At 49.9% G+C, this 11,496-nt stretch overlaps 1 pseudogene; it reads right to left on the bottom strand.

Annotated features, from left to right (window-relative positions):
- Positions 1 to 9,763: 9,763 nt before the first annotated feature.
- Positions 9,764 to 11,291, bottom strand: LOC139001115 (52 kDa repressor of the inhibitor of the protein kinase pseudogene; annotated as a pseudogene).
- Between the last annotated feature and the right edge of the window lie 205 nt (positions 11,292 to 11,496).

Below are 11,496 nucleotides of genomic sequence, written 5' to 3'. Positions count from 1 at the left end.
CCCTTGCCTCAGATTTGAGTCTCTGCCAAGTGCAAACAGCGGGCGACCTACTACAGAGCCTTGCAGTCAATGGGTAGTCCTTATTCTTGTGTGGGTGACCTTAGTTGAACTTCACACAGGTTGTTTTCTGCATAGGTGGCATTCGAGGAAAACAAACAAAAAACTCAGAATAAGAGCCATGCCCGGTGTCATTAACTAACGAGGTCCTTTGGCATCCTCTCTTCTCCAGTTTCCCTCCTGCCTCCCTCCAATTCTCTCCCTTCCTCTTGCTCCCCCGCTCCTCCACTCCATTCCAGTCTATTCCACTCACCGCCCCCCCCCCCCCCCAGATTCTGTCCATCCTGGGGCTCACACACAGTATACATACATACATACATACATACATACATACATTCGTCCTACACCTGAGTATCAACCAAAGACTTGGAAACAATGAGGAGGAGACTCAAGAAGTAATGCCATTCAAAACTAAACATTAAGTCATTGTGTAAATTCTGTGAAAGGAAAAGTGGATAGGGTATGCCTGTAAATGGCATAGCTCTCCCTGCTCACCTAGCCTTTTCAATGACAGCACCCACCCCATACTCACCCCCTTACTGTCATGGATGCTTTTCATGATCCCTGAGAGGAAGAAAATATCCCCTGTTGCTGAACCCTGGCTTTTCAACACTGCAGATGACCCTCTTGGACAGATGCAGGAACTCTCTCCCTCCCAGTCCCAGAGAGGATGTTTTGACCCACCCTTGATCTCTTTCTTGGTTTGTTTTCTTTCAATGGTGGTAAACACAGACCTCCTTTGAACCTTTGATAAGCCTACAGTTTACATTCACACTCCTTTAGCTTGATTTTTAATACAACTCCCGGGGTCAGGATCACGACTTTAGAGTCACGGTTGGTTCGCCCCATGAGAGGACTCCTGTGTGTGTGTGGGGGGGGGGGGGGGGGTGGCGGGGGGGGGGGGATTGCCCGCTTTGCTTTCTCCCGCCTCCCTAAAATGTCACCAGTGGATTTCATGTAACCCACGTACGGTCTCCTCCTGGGATTGGAGTGTATAAAATAAGGGGGCCGACATTGCCATTCTTTGGAACATCATCTCCCGCCGTTGAGATTGTGCTTCCCGGCGTACGAGCGACATTTCTGGACAGTTTGGCTGAAAGACACTCACAGAAATTCTGCACAGGTTGGAGGATTTCTTACATTGTTGACAAATGCCACACACGCACACATGTGTGTGCACTTGCTTCACGGTTGCCACCTGTGGGGCTCTTTCAGGTTCGTCCATTTAACTTCCTCTTTTTCACAGGGAGGAAGGAGGCAGCGAGTGTAATCACCAGTGAGTGTGTGACATGAGACTGAGGATTTCCCGTGGAAAGCGGGTGAGCGGACGGGTGGGCGGAGGGAGGGAGGGAGGGAGGGAGGGAGGACACATCCATCCACCCACTCATCCATCCATCCATCCATCCATCCATCCATCCATCCATCCATCCATGGACAGAAATTAAAAGTTTAACAAACAAACAGTGATGGTGAGTAGTCATGTCCTAGGCTGCTACCTTCCCTGACAAAGGTCAATCTTTCTTTTTTATAGTGTTTTTATTGAGTTCAAAGATGGGGGGAAAGAGAGAGAGAGAGAGAGAGAGAGAGAGACATCAATGATGAAAGATAATCATGGATCCACTGCTTCCTGCACACCCCCTCCTGGGAGGTGGGGTGGGGGGTGGGGGGGGAGCGGGCGGCGGCGCCGGGGATCCATCCCGCAACCCGTGCATGTGCCCTTGACCTGAATCGAACCTGGGACCCTTTAGTCTGCAGGCCGACGCTCTATCTCCCCTGAGCCAAACCGGCTAGGGTGTAATTTTCCTTTTTAAATCCCCTTATTTTTATTGAGTACGTTGCTGACTGTTACCTATCCTACGCCAACCTAAGTAAGAGAAGTATGTGTCTGTCATTTTATTTTAATTTTTATCCAATCCCAGAGGTTTCCTGCCCCCCCACCCCCACCCCCGCTTTGCCTTCTCTGGCCTCCCTCATCTATCACCAACGGAGTTCATGTAACCCACTTACATCTCCTCTTTTGCTTGACATGTATACAACAAGGTTAAAACACACACACCCTCCATTCTACAGAGTGTTATCCCATTATGTTGAGAATCTGCTTCCTGGCAATTGCCTCAAATGAACTCACAGACATTCTCCACAGATTTGAATCTTTTTTGATGTTCACACATCCATCCATCCATCCATCCATCCATCCACGGGGAAGTTAAAGATGAATGATAAAAGGGTGTCTGTCGTGAGTGGCACACTTGGAGCGGTGTGTGCGGTGGGGGGTGGGGGTGGAGGGATGGATGATCAAAACCGGCAACTGGAGCAGAGTGTGCTGGCCGGTCTGGTGACCCGGGGTTATTGAGTCAAATCATCCCTCACCAGGCCTCCCGCGACCCTCATCGCTCCACTCCCACCTATGTCTCTCCTCCTAGGGGATCTAAGACGCCGAGATCTACTGTTGACCTTCGCCTTGGACCCTGGACTCACGCCCCTCAAACCCCTCCCTCTCGCTCCCCACCCCCCCTCGCGGGATTCCTAAACGGGTGAGGGCTGGTTCCTGGGTTGGCCGATAGAGGGCACTCTTTCCCACCCGGACAGGCCGGGCCGGTTTTCTCCAACAGCCTCCCTCCCTCCCTCCCTCCCTCCCTGAAGTTGGTGAGCTGCCGGCCTGAGGGTGGGGGAACTCGGAGAAGCCCGAGGCGAGGGAGGTCCGAGGCCCTGACGTCACCGGAGAGCTTTCTGCATTTGAATGAAGCAAGCCCTGGAGTGAGATCCATTGGAATGAATCGCCCTGACCTCCCTCCTCCCCTCCCGCTTGCTCCATACCCCACCCCCTACTCCCCATCCCCCACCCCAGCGCTCCCTTCCTCTCAGCCCTCAGGTCAGGGGACTCTCAAGGGAACGCGGCCCGGTTCCCCATCTACGGAGACACATGGGTAGCGAGCCGAGCCGAGCCGAGCCGAGCCGAGAGTGAGAGGCGAGAGGGAGAGGCGTCTCTGCCAGCCTCTGGGGCTGCTTGGGGCCATTCTGAGCGGGGAGGGTCCCCCATGAATCGGGTCGCTCGGGCTCTGTCGTGGAAGTTCATCATGGAGAAAGGACTGTTGGCAAACAGACATACGTTTAGTCCATCTCCAGGTGAGATTCCTCTCGGGATGTTCCCTTTTTAAAAATCATCATTCTTGCCCTAACCGGTTTGGCTCAGTGGATAGAGCAGCGATGGCGAACCTTTTGAGATCGGCGTGCCAGCATTTTGAAAAATCCTAACTTAACTCTGGTGCCCTGTCACATATAGAAATTTTTTGATATTTGCAACCATGGTAAAACAAAGACTTATATTTCTGATATTCATTTTATATATTTAAATGCCATTTAACAAAGAATAAATCAACCAAAAAAAAAAAAAATGAGTTGTGTCATAGGTTCGCCATCACTGCGATAGAGCGTCAGCCTGCGGACTCAAGGGTCCCGGGTTCAATTCCGGTCAAGGGCATGTACCTTGGTTGCGGGCACATCCCCAGTAGGGAGTGTGCAGGAGGCAGCTGATGGATGTTTCTCTCTCATCGATGTTTCCAACTCTCTATCCCTCTCCCTTCCTCTCTGTAAAAATAAATAAATAAATAAATAAAGTATATTTAAAAAAATAAAAACCATCACATTCTCCCCTGTTGGTTCAGTCTCTGGCTCATTGAAGTCTACATACACACGACCCTTCTAATAAAACCCCACAAAAACCAACAACCAACATATGTGGGCGTCACTGGCTTAAAGACAGACATGCAGACAGACAGAGACAAACCTCTGAGTCCCTATCAGGTGAATTGGGGACGATTTGAGCAGGAAAATATAGGTTGCCCCTGTCCCATGCCCTCATTGAAAGGGGACAGGTTCTGATTTTAAAACAGCCGTCTGTCGGTCGGTCGGTCGGTCGGTCGGTCGGTGGGGTACCCCTACCTACCGCTGTGGGCACACAAGCTTGACTCCCAGGGAGAGGGAGACTTGGTTGGGTAGGGTTAAGAACGGGGAAAGTAGCCCCGGCCGGTCGGTCGGCGTCTCCGAGAGCTTCAGGACCTTCACCTCTTAGGATCATTGCCGTTTTTCCAAAAGCGGTATGAGTGAGGAGAAGGGGAGATTCCCTCTCACAGTCCTCGGAGCATCCCTCGGTTCGCTTCTGTGTGTTTTCTCTTGGTAAATCCAATTTCTGTCTTTTGTTGTTGTTGTTTTCTACACTCTTCCTAAGGGTGACCTGGCTTCTGACAGCAGAAACAGACGCCTCTACCCTTTCACAGCGGACCTCATGGACAGACTCTGTTGCCTCGCCCTCAGAAACCAGCAGGTGTATACGTCGTGTTCACGGAAAAACATGCAAACCCGTAGAGAACTTTCATGAGTTTCCTTGAGCCAAACTGTCCACACTTGCCGGGAAGCAGAACCGCAAGGGGTTTGGACAATGCTCCGGAGAATGGCTGTTTTTCACTGTGTTTTATTCATTCTTTCTCTAAATTATTATTTAATACATTTTTATTGATTTCTGAGAGGAAGGGAGAGGGAGAGAGCGATAGAAACACCCGCTACTGGGGATCGAGCCCACAACCGGGCCTGTGCCCTTGACTGAAATTGAACCCGGGACCCTTCGGTCTCCAGGCCGATGCTCTACCCACTGACCAAAACCGGCTGGGGCGTTACTTTGTTTTATACGTGACAATCCAATCCAAGGAGGAGACATACGTGGGTTACAGGAAATCCACTGGTGATAGATGAGGGAGGGAGGGAGGGAGGGAGGGAGGGAGGAAAGGGGGGGTGGGGTGGGGAGTGGGGGTACACCTCTGGGATTGGATATAAAGCAAAATGATAGATGCATACTTCTTTTTTAAAAAATACATTTTTATTGATTGCAGAGAGGGAGGGAGAGAGAAACATCATTGATGAGGGAGAATCGGGGATCGGCGGCTTCCTGCATGCCCCATAGTCGGGCTCGAGCCCGTGACCAGGGTGGGCATGCTCCCTGGCCCCGAATCGAACCCAGGACCTTAAGGTCTGCCACAGGCTGACCTCGGCTCTACCCACTGAGCCAAACCGGCCAGGGCTACACCTACTTCTTTTCCTGAGGTGGGTGCAGGATAGATAGTTAACAGGCAACAATACACGTGATAACAATAACAATGAAGGAATTTATGGTCTCTTTCCTGCAGGGCACCCAGGGGCATTTGCTTGTGTGTGTGTGTGTGGGGGGGGGGGGGGGGGGGCGCGGAGGTGGGGGGAGGGGGAGAGAGTAGGGGGGCTAATGTTACAAGCTCCTCTGACATTTCAGAGGTGTGTTGTCTTACATGCAAAAGGACCATAGGTTCAGTTAAGGTAAACGCTGACCTGGTCAGGGAAGACTCAGGCCTAGGACGCGACTACCCACCACAAGTGCTCTTAGTGACAGCCTCCCTTCAGACCATCCCTGCGGTCGATTTAGGCCTTTCAGGTTGCAAGACCGCCAGGCAGGCTTTCCCCTGAGCTCGTCGGGTTAGCATGTGGCCCCTTTCGTCGTCCACAGTTGTGTGGGAATAAAGGAGTCATCCTTTCTGTCAAAGAAGGGAGCTTAGGCTGCCTCCATTTTGGCTCCAGGGACTTGGCCGCCGCCATTTCGAAATGGCATAGGTCAACCCCTCCCTCTTATCCTCTCCACACCCCCCCCCCCCCCACACCCCCGTTTTAATTTCGCTGCTTTGTTTCTCTTTTAAACAAATTCACATTTCATTTATGTTGAAATAAACTGTACAAAATTAACTTTCTTCACCGAAAATAACAGCTATGTTTTCTGTATTCTTCCTAGGTAAACTACAAAACGCATTCTTGTAGGTTGTCTAGGTTTCGCTTATAAATTGAGACGCGGCAGTAGATGTATCCACGGAAAAAGACAGAATGAAACAGACCGATCTGTTGTCAGGATCCATGGCCTCTGATCCTGTCTTGACCGTGAAACGGAAGTGTTCCGCATATTCTAGCTTATGGAGCCCTAACTGGTTTGGCTCAGTGGATAGAGCATCTGCCTGCTGACTAAAAGGTCTCAGGTTGGATTCCGGTCAAGGGCACGTACCTTGGTTGTGGGCACATCCCCGGTAGGAAGTGTGCAGGAGGCAGCTGATCAATGTTTCTCTCTCATCGATGTTTCTAACTCTCTATCCCTCTCCCTTCCTCTCTGTAAAAAAATAAATAAATAAAATACATTTAAAAAAAATAAAAATCATCATTCTCCCCTTTTGGTTCAGTCTCTGGCTCACTGAAGTCTACATACACGTGACCCTCCTAAAAAAAACAACAACAACAACAAAAACCCACCCCCACAAAAACCAACAACCAAGTAAGTTGGCATCACTGGCTTGAGTCAAACTGTCCACACTTGCCGGGAAGCAGAACCGCAAGGGGTTTGGACAATGCTCCGGAGAATGGCTGTTTTTCACTTTGTTTTATTCATTCTTTTTTCTAAATTATTATTTAATACATTTTTATTGATTTCTGAGAGGAAGGGAGAGGGAGAGAGCGATAGAGACGTCCAGGATGACAGAGGATCACCCGTCCGCTGCTTCCTGCACACCCGCTCCTGGGGATCGAGCCCACAACCGGGCCTGCGCCCTTGACTGTAATCGAACCCAGGACCCCTTCGGTCCCCGGGCCGATGCTCTACCCACTGACCCAAACCGGCCGGGGCGTCACTTTGTTTAATACGTGACAATCCAATTCAAGGAGGAGACATAAGTGGGTTACAGGAAATCCACTGGTGATAGATGAAGGAGGGAGGGAGCGATGGAGGTACCAAAGTGGGGCGCGGGGGGGGGGGGGGGGGCGGCCTCTGGGATTGAATACAAACTGAAATGATAGACGCACACTTCTTTTTATTTATTTTATTGATGTTTTACAGAGAGGAAGGGAGAGGGAGGGAGAGAGAAACCTCATCCATGAGAGAGAATCTTGGATCGGCCGCCTCCTGCACGCCCCCTAGTGGGGCTCGAGCCTGTGACCCGGGCGGGCATGCGCCCGGGACCCAAAATCGAACCCGGGACCTTAAGGTCCGCCGCAGGCTGACCTCGGCTCTACCCACTGAGCCAAACCGGCCAGGGCCTCACCTACTTCTTTTCCTGAGGTGGGTGCAGGATAGATAGTTAACAGGCAACAATACACGTGATAACAATAACAATGAAGGAATTTATGGTCTCTGTCCTGCAGAGCCCCCAGGCGCATTTGCTTGTGTCTGTGTGGGGAGGGGGGGGGGGGGGGGGGAGGGCGCGGGGCGGGGACGGCGAGATGTTCCAAGTTCCTCTGACATTTTATGGCATAGGTATGTTGTGTCTTAGATGCTAAGGTAAACACTGACCTGGTCTGGGAAGACTCCGGCCTAGGTAGGACGGGACTACCCACCACTACTGCTCTCAGTAACAGTCTCCCTTCAGACCATCCCTGCGGTGGCTTTAGGCCTCTCGGTTTGCAAGACCGCCAGGCAGGCCTTCCCCTGAGCTCGTCGGGTTAGCATGTGGCCCCTTTCGTCGTCCACAGTTGTGTGGGAATAAAGGAGTCATCCTTTCTGTCAAAGAAGGGAGTTTAGGCAGCTTCTCTTTTGGCTCCAGGGGCTTGGTAGCCGCCCTCTCTCTTATCCTCTCCACCCGCCTCCCCCTCCTCCCCCCCCCCCCCCCCGTTTTAATTTCGCTGTTTTGTTTTTCCATTAAACAAATTTACATTTTATTTATGTTGACATAGACTGTACAAAATTGACTTTCTTCACCGAAAATGACAGCGATGTTTTCTGTATTCCTAGACCAACTACAAAACGCATTCTTGTCGGTTGTCTCGGTTTCCCTTATAAATCGAGACGCGGCAGTAGATGTAACCACGGAAAAAGACGGAATGAAACAGACCGATCTGTTGTCAGGATCCATGGCCTCTGATCCTGTCTTGACCGTGAAACGGAAGTGCGCCACATATTCTTGCTAAAAAGCTTATGAGGATATAGGCTCAACAAAGGAATGTAAACAGCGACACCCAGATGTGGGTGTAAGGATGGCGGGTTCTTTCCTCAATGTTTCACAGTCATTTGTTTAAGATCATCGAATAAAGACAAAAATCCACACCGAAATCCTTGTCTGGCAAGCTCACGTTTCTTTCACTAGCTGGTCATTTCACTGTTGGTTACAGATTTCTCGTAGCACACTTAAAACTCCTGCTAGTCAGAGGTTAGTCGTGAGCTTCGTTGCACAATTTTATGAAACAGGTTCCTCCCACACCTTCTCAAAATTTATTTCTTCAAAGAACTGATAACTCAATGCCCAACAACTGTGACAATGAATGTGATGTCTGCAATGACCTCACTAAAACAAGCCCAAAGTGCCATCGGCAGAGATCACGCAGAAGTGCAACGTGGCGCTTCCGATGATGCCTGCCGCCCTCTGGAAGAACAACAGTTCGTTCTCCAAAGCATGAGAGTTCACACCGGGGCCATTTAAGGAGAGGATCAGTGGCTACTCTACCCAAGAGATCCAGTGATTAAGTGACCCACCTATATCTTACAGCTTTTCTCTGTTTCCTTTCAAATTTCTCAGATTTTTTTTCAATATCAGATATAAGAGAGAACGCATTTTAAAAGTCCCTCGGGTATTTCCGACACTTTCGGAATTATCTGTAGGAAGCTCTGACTTAGTTGTGTAGACTTTGATGTATGTGTCCACCGTTAAATCCAAATCGTGTTTCACATCGAAATGCATGTTAAGCAAAGCTAAGCTACTTGACCTTTGCCCTGTCAAAGTGTTCCTCGGGTGTGCTTTGAGACGCGCTTTCGACCGTTTTCATAGCGTTCGTTCTCAACCTTCATCACAGGGAGAATTCGTAGGACCTTTAGCAATGTATAAACATGAGGAAAAAACTTGATGTCTGGCAGGTGGAGGGGGCCATGGTGGATGGGAGCTCTATATCTTTTCCTCTGGGTTTCCACTTGATTCTCCAACAACGCAGCTCAGCCGAGAGTGCTGCATCGGGATTGGGTAAGTCGCTGCCGTACATGTCAGCCTGGTGCTCCTCCGGCGTATTGAATTTGAGCCGTCCCGTGACAGAGGGGACCAGAGATCAGCATTGAAGAGCTTTGGAGGAACTGTTCTGAGACTATCTCTTTCAGTTCCTGAACAATGTGTTCCACTGTTGTGACGCTTAGAGGCTCTTTATAGCACCTCTCGGAAGTCGGCTGAGACTCCAGGTGCCCTTGCTGAGCTCTGCGGAGCTTCCCGGGGAGCTTCATCAGAATAGCAAGTGTGGTTGCCAAATCGGTGGCTTCCTCAAACCAAAATTCACAATAAACTTCAATATCTTCCATCACTTCATGTAGCGAATGCAGCGCCTGCAGTCGAGCTACTGGCTGCAGAGAAGACATCAGAGGTCTGACCCTGGAGATTTTTCCCAGAGGCTCCTGTGAAAGGTAGAACGTTTTTAAGAACAACAATGGTAACCACGAAATCAAAATCTGTTGCTGCACTGCAGAGTGCGAATGCTCGGCCCGCTGTACAGTTTTCCCATCTACTATGTGTGTCCTCATGTATACCGCCTACACAGAAAACAAGCGTTCGCAGGAGCTCCACTACAATTTCAAAAGCATCGTGCCTGCCCGCCCGCTGAGAATGGCACATTTCCTTCAGTTCTTTCTCGCTTTCTTCATTGTTCTGGAAGAGGACAGAAACGACACTGTCAAGCTCTAAAAGCGGTTGTGGTGACGGATGGAAAAAAGATCAAACTTCCTCCACTGTTCCAAACGCAACAGACGCTCCCGTGACAGGCACCGATCTGGCCCACCTCGGACTTCAGGCACAGGGAAGAGCAGAGTGTGTGGACAGCTTGGGGAGGGATGTTTCTCCAAAAGTCTAGAAGCAACAGCTTTCATTTTGGAAGGAAAGCCACTGGACACAATGTAAGCCTGGCCACGACAATATTCCATGCGTAATCCCCACTTCTCGGGTCTCGTCGTGGGAAATGTCACAGCCAAAATTTCGGCAGCGGCTTCGGAAGGCAGGAAACCCACAGATTCCTCTCTCAGGTCACGAGCTTCGTCAGCAAGCCTCACCAACGCGGGCAGGTGCTCTTCCACTGCTGTGTCCACTACGTGCGTGCGTCCATCCCTCTGTCAGGGGCCATGGAAAAGAAGGGAGAGTCTCTCACTCCCCTGAGCGTTCCTTCCCCGAATGCGGCTCTCACGGATCTCTAGCATCTGCTTCTGCTTGTACTTTTGAACAGAACGGTGCGTTGACTGCTGTGGTCTCAAAGGGCTTTCTCAGAGAGAACCTCTTCACCAGAATTTATCGGGCACTCCGACAGTGCCTGCATGCCTGCCTGCCTGCCTGCCTGCCTGCCTGCCTGCCTGAAAGTTATCGGGAGTGAAGAGGCCTTCTGGGATTTCATCAGCTTCATGTCCATCTAGAGCAGTGGTTCTCAACCTTCCTAATGCCGCGACCCCTGAATACAGTTCCTCATGTTGTGGTGAACCCCAATTTCATTGTTACAGATTGAACATAATGAAAGCATAGTGATTAATCACAAAAAACAATATGCAATTATACATGTGTTTTCCCATGGTCTCAGGCGACCCCTGTGAGAGGATCGTTCGACCCCCAAAGGGGTCGCGACCCGCAGGTTGAGAACCGCTGATCTAGAGGTATCTTTTGTTTTCCCATAAGAATCAAAACTGCAAATAAAGATTTTAAAGTATTCTTTTGTTTACTTTCTCTTCAAGGGTTAAAGGTAAAGTGTCTTCATCCTGTTCTTCACCCCCTTCTGTATTGGAGTTCTGAGCAAGGCTGTTGTTGATCGCTCTATGTTTGTTTTTGTTCCTGTTCAGAAGTTTTGTCAATTTTTTTTCCTGTTTCCATGTCCTGATTTCATCTTCGCTCAATTCTTTTATTCGTTTTCTATGTCTACTATGTGGATTGTTCAAATGACTGGTAAGATCACCTATTGTTGGTATTACATTACCTCGAAGAACTGTCCTATAAGGAAGGACTAGTTCTACAGATCATAGAGGTCTCAGAGTGTTTGGCACATCATCGATATTGTTTATTGAGTTGTTCAGGTGTTTTATCTTCTAAGTTTGCTCTCCTACAATTTCCCACCCACTTCTGGCATCTGGCCGGATCCCTCGGGAACCTGAAGAAGGCCAAATCTGACTGCATGCTCTTCTGCGTGCAGTCCACCGGCGCCGTTCCCCCCACCCCGAAAGTTTGGCATCTTCGCTGGCGCCCCACCCCCTCCACCCGGGGCCGGTCCAGCACTCCCCTCCCCCCCCCCCCCCCCCCATGCCCAGCACTGTCTTAATAACACAAAATGCAAGTACAAAACATTGTACAAGTATGCTTTTCACTACATGGAAGTGCAATAATACATTTGTGTGGCTTTTTAAAATATATCTTCATTGATTTCAGAGAGGAAGGGAGAGGG

The sequence above is a fragment of the Myotis yumanensis genome, unplaced genomic scaffold, assembly GCF_028538775.1.
Source record: "Myotis yumanensis isolate MYYU_CA2020_CCGP unplaced genomic scaffold, mMyoYum1.0.hap1 SCAF_102, whole genome shotgun sequence".
Taxonomy (NCBI): Eukaryota; Metazoa; Chordata; class Mammalia; order Chiroptera; family Vespertilionidae; genus Myotis; species Myotis yumanensis.
Note: the sequence above shows the minus strand (reverse complement) of the source record. Positions and strands in the feature narration are given on the sequence as shown.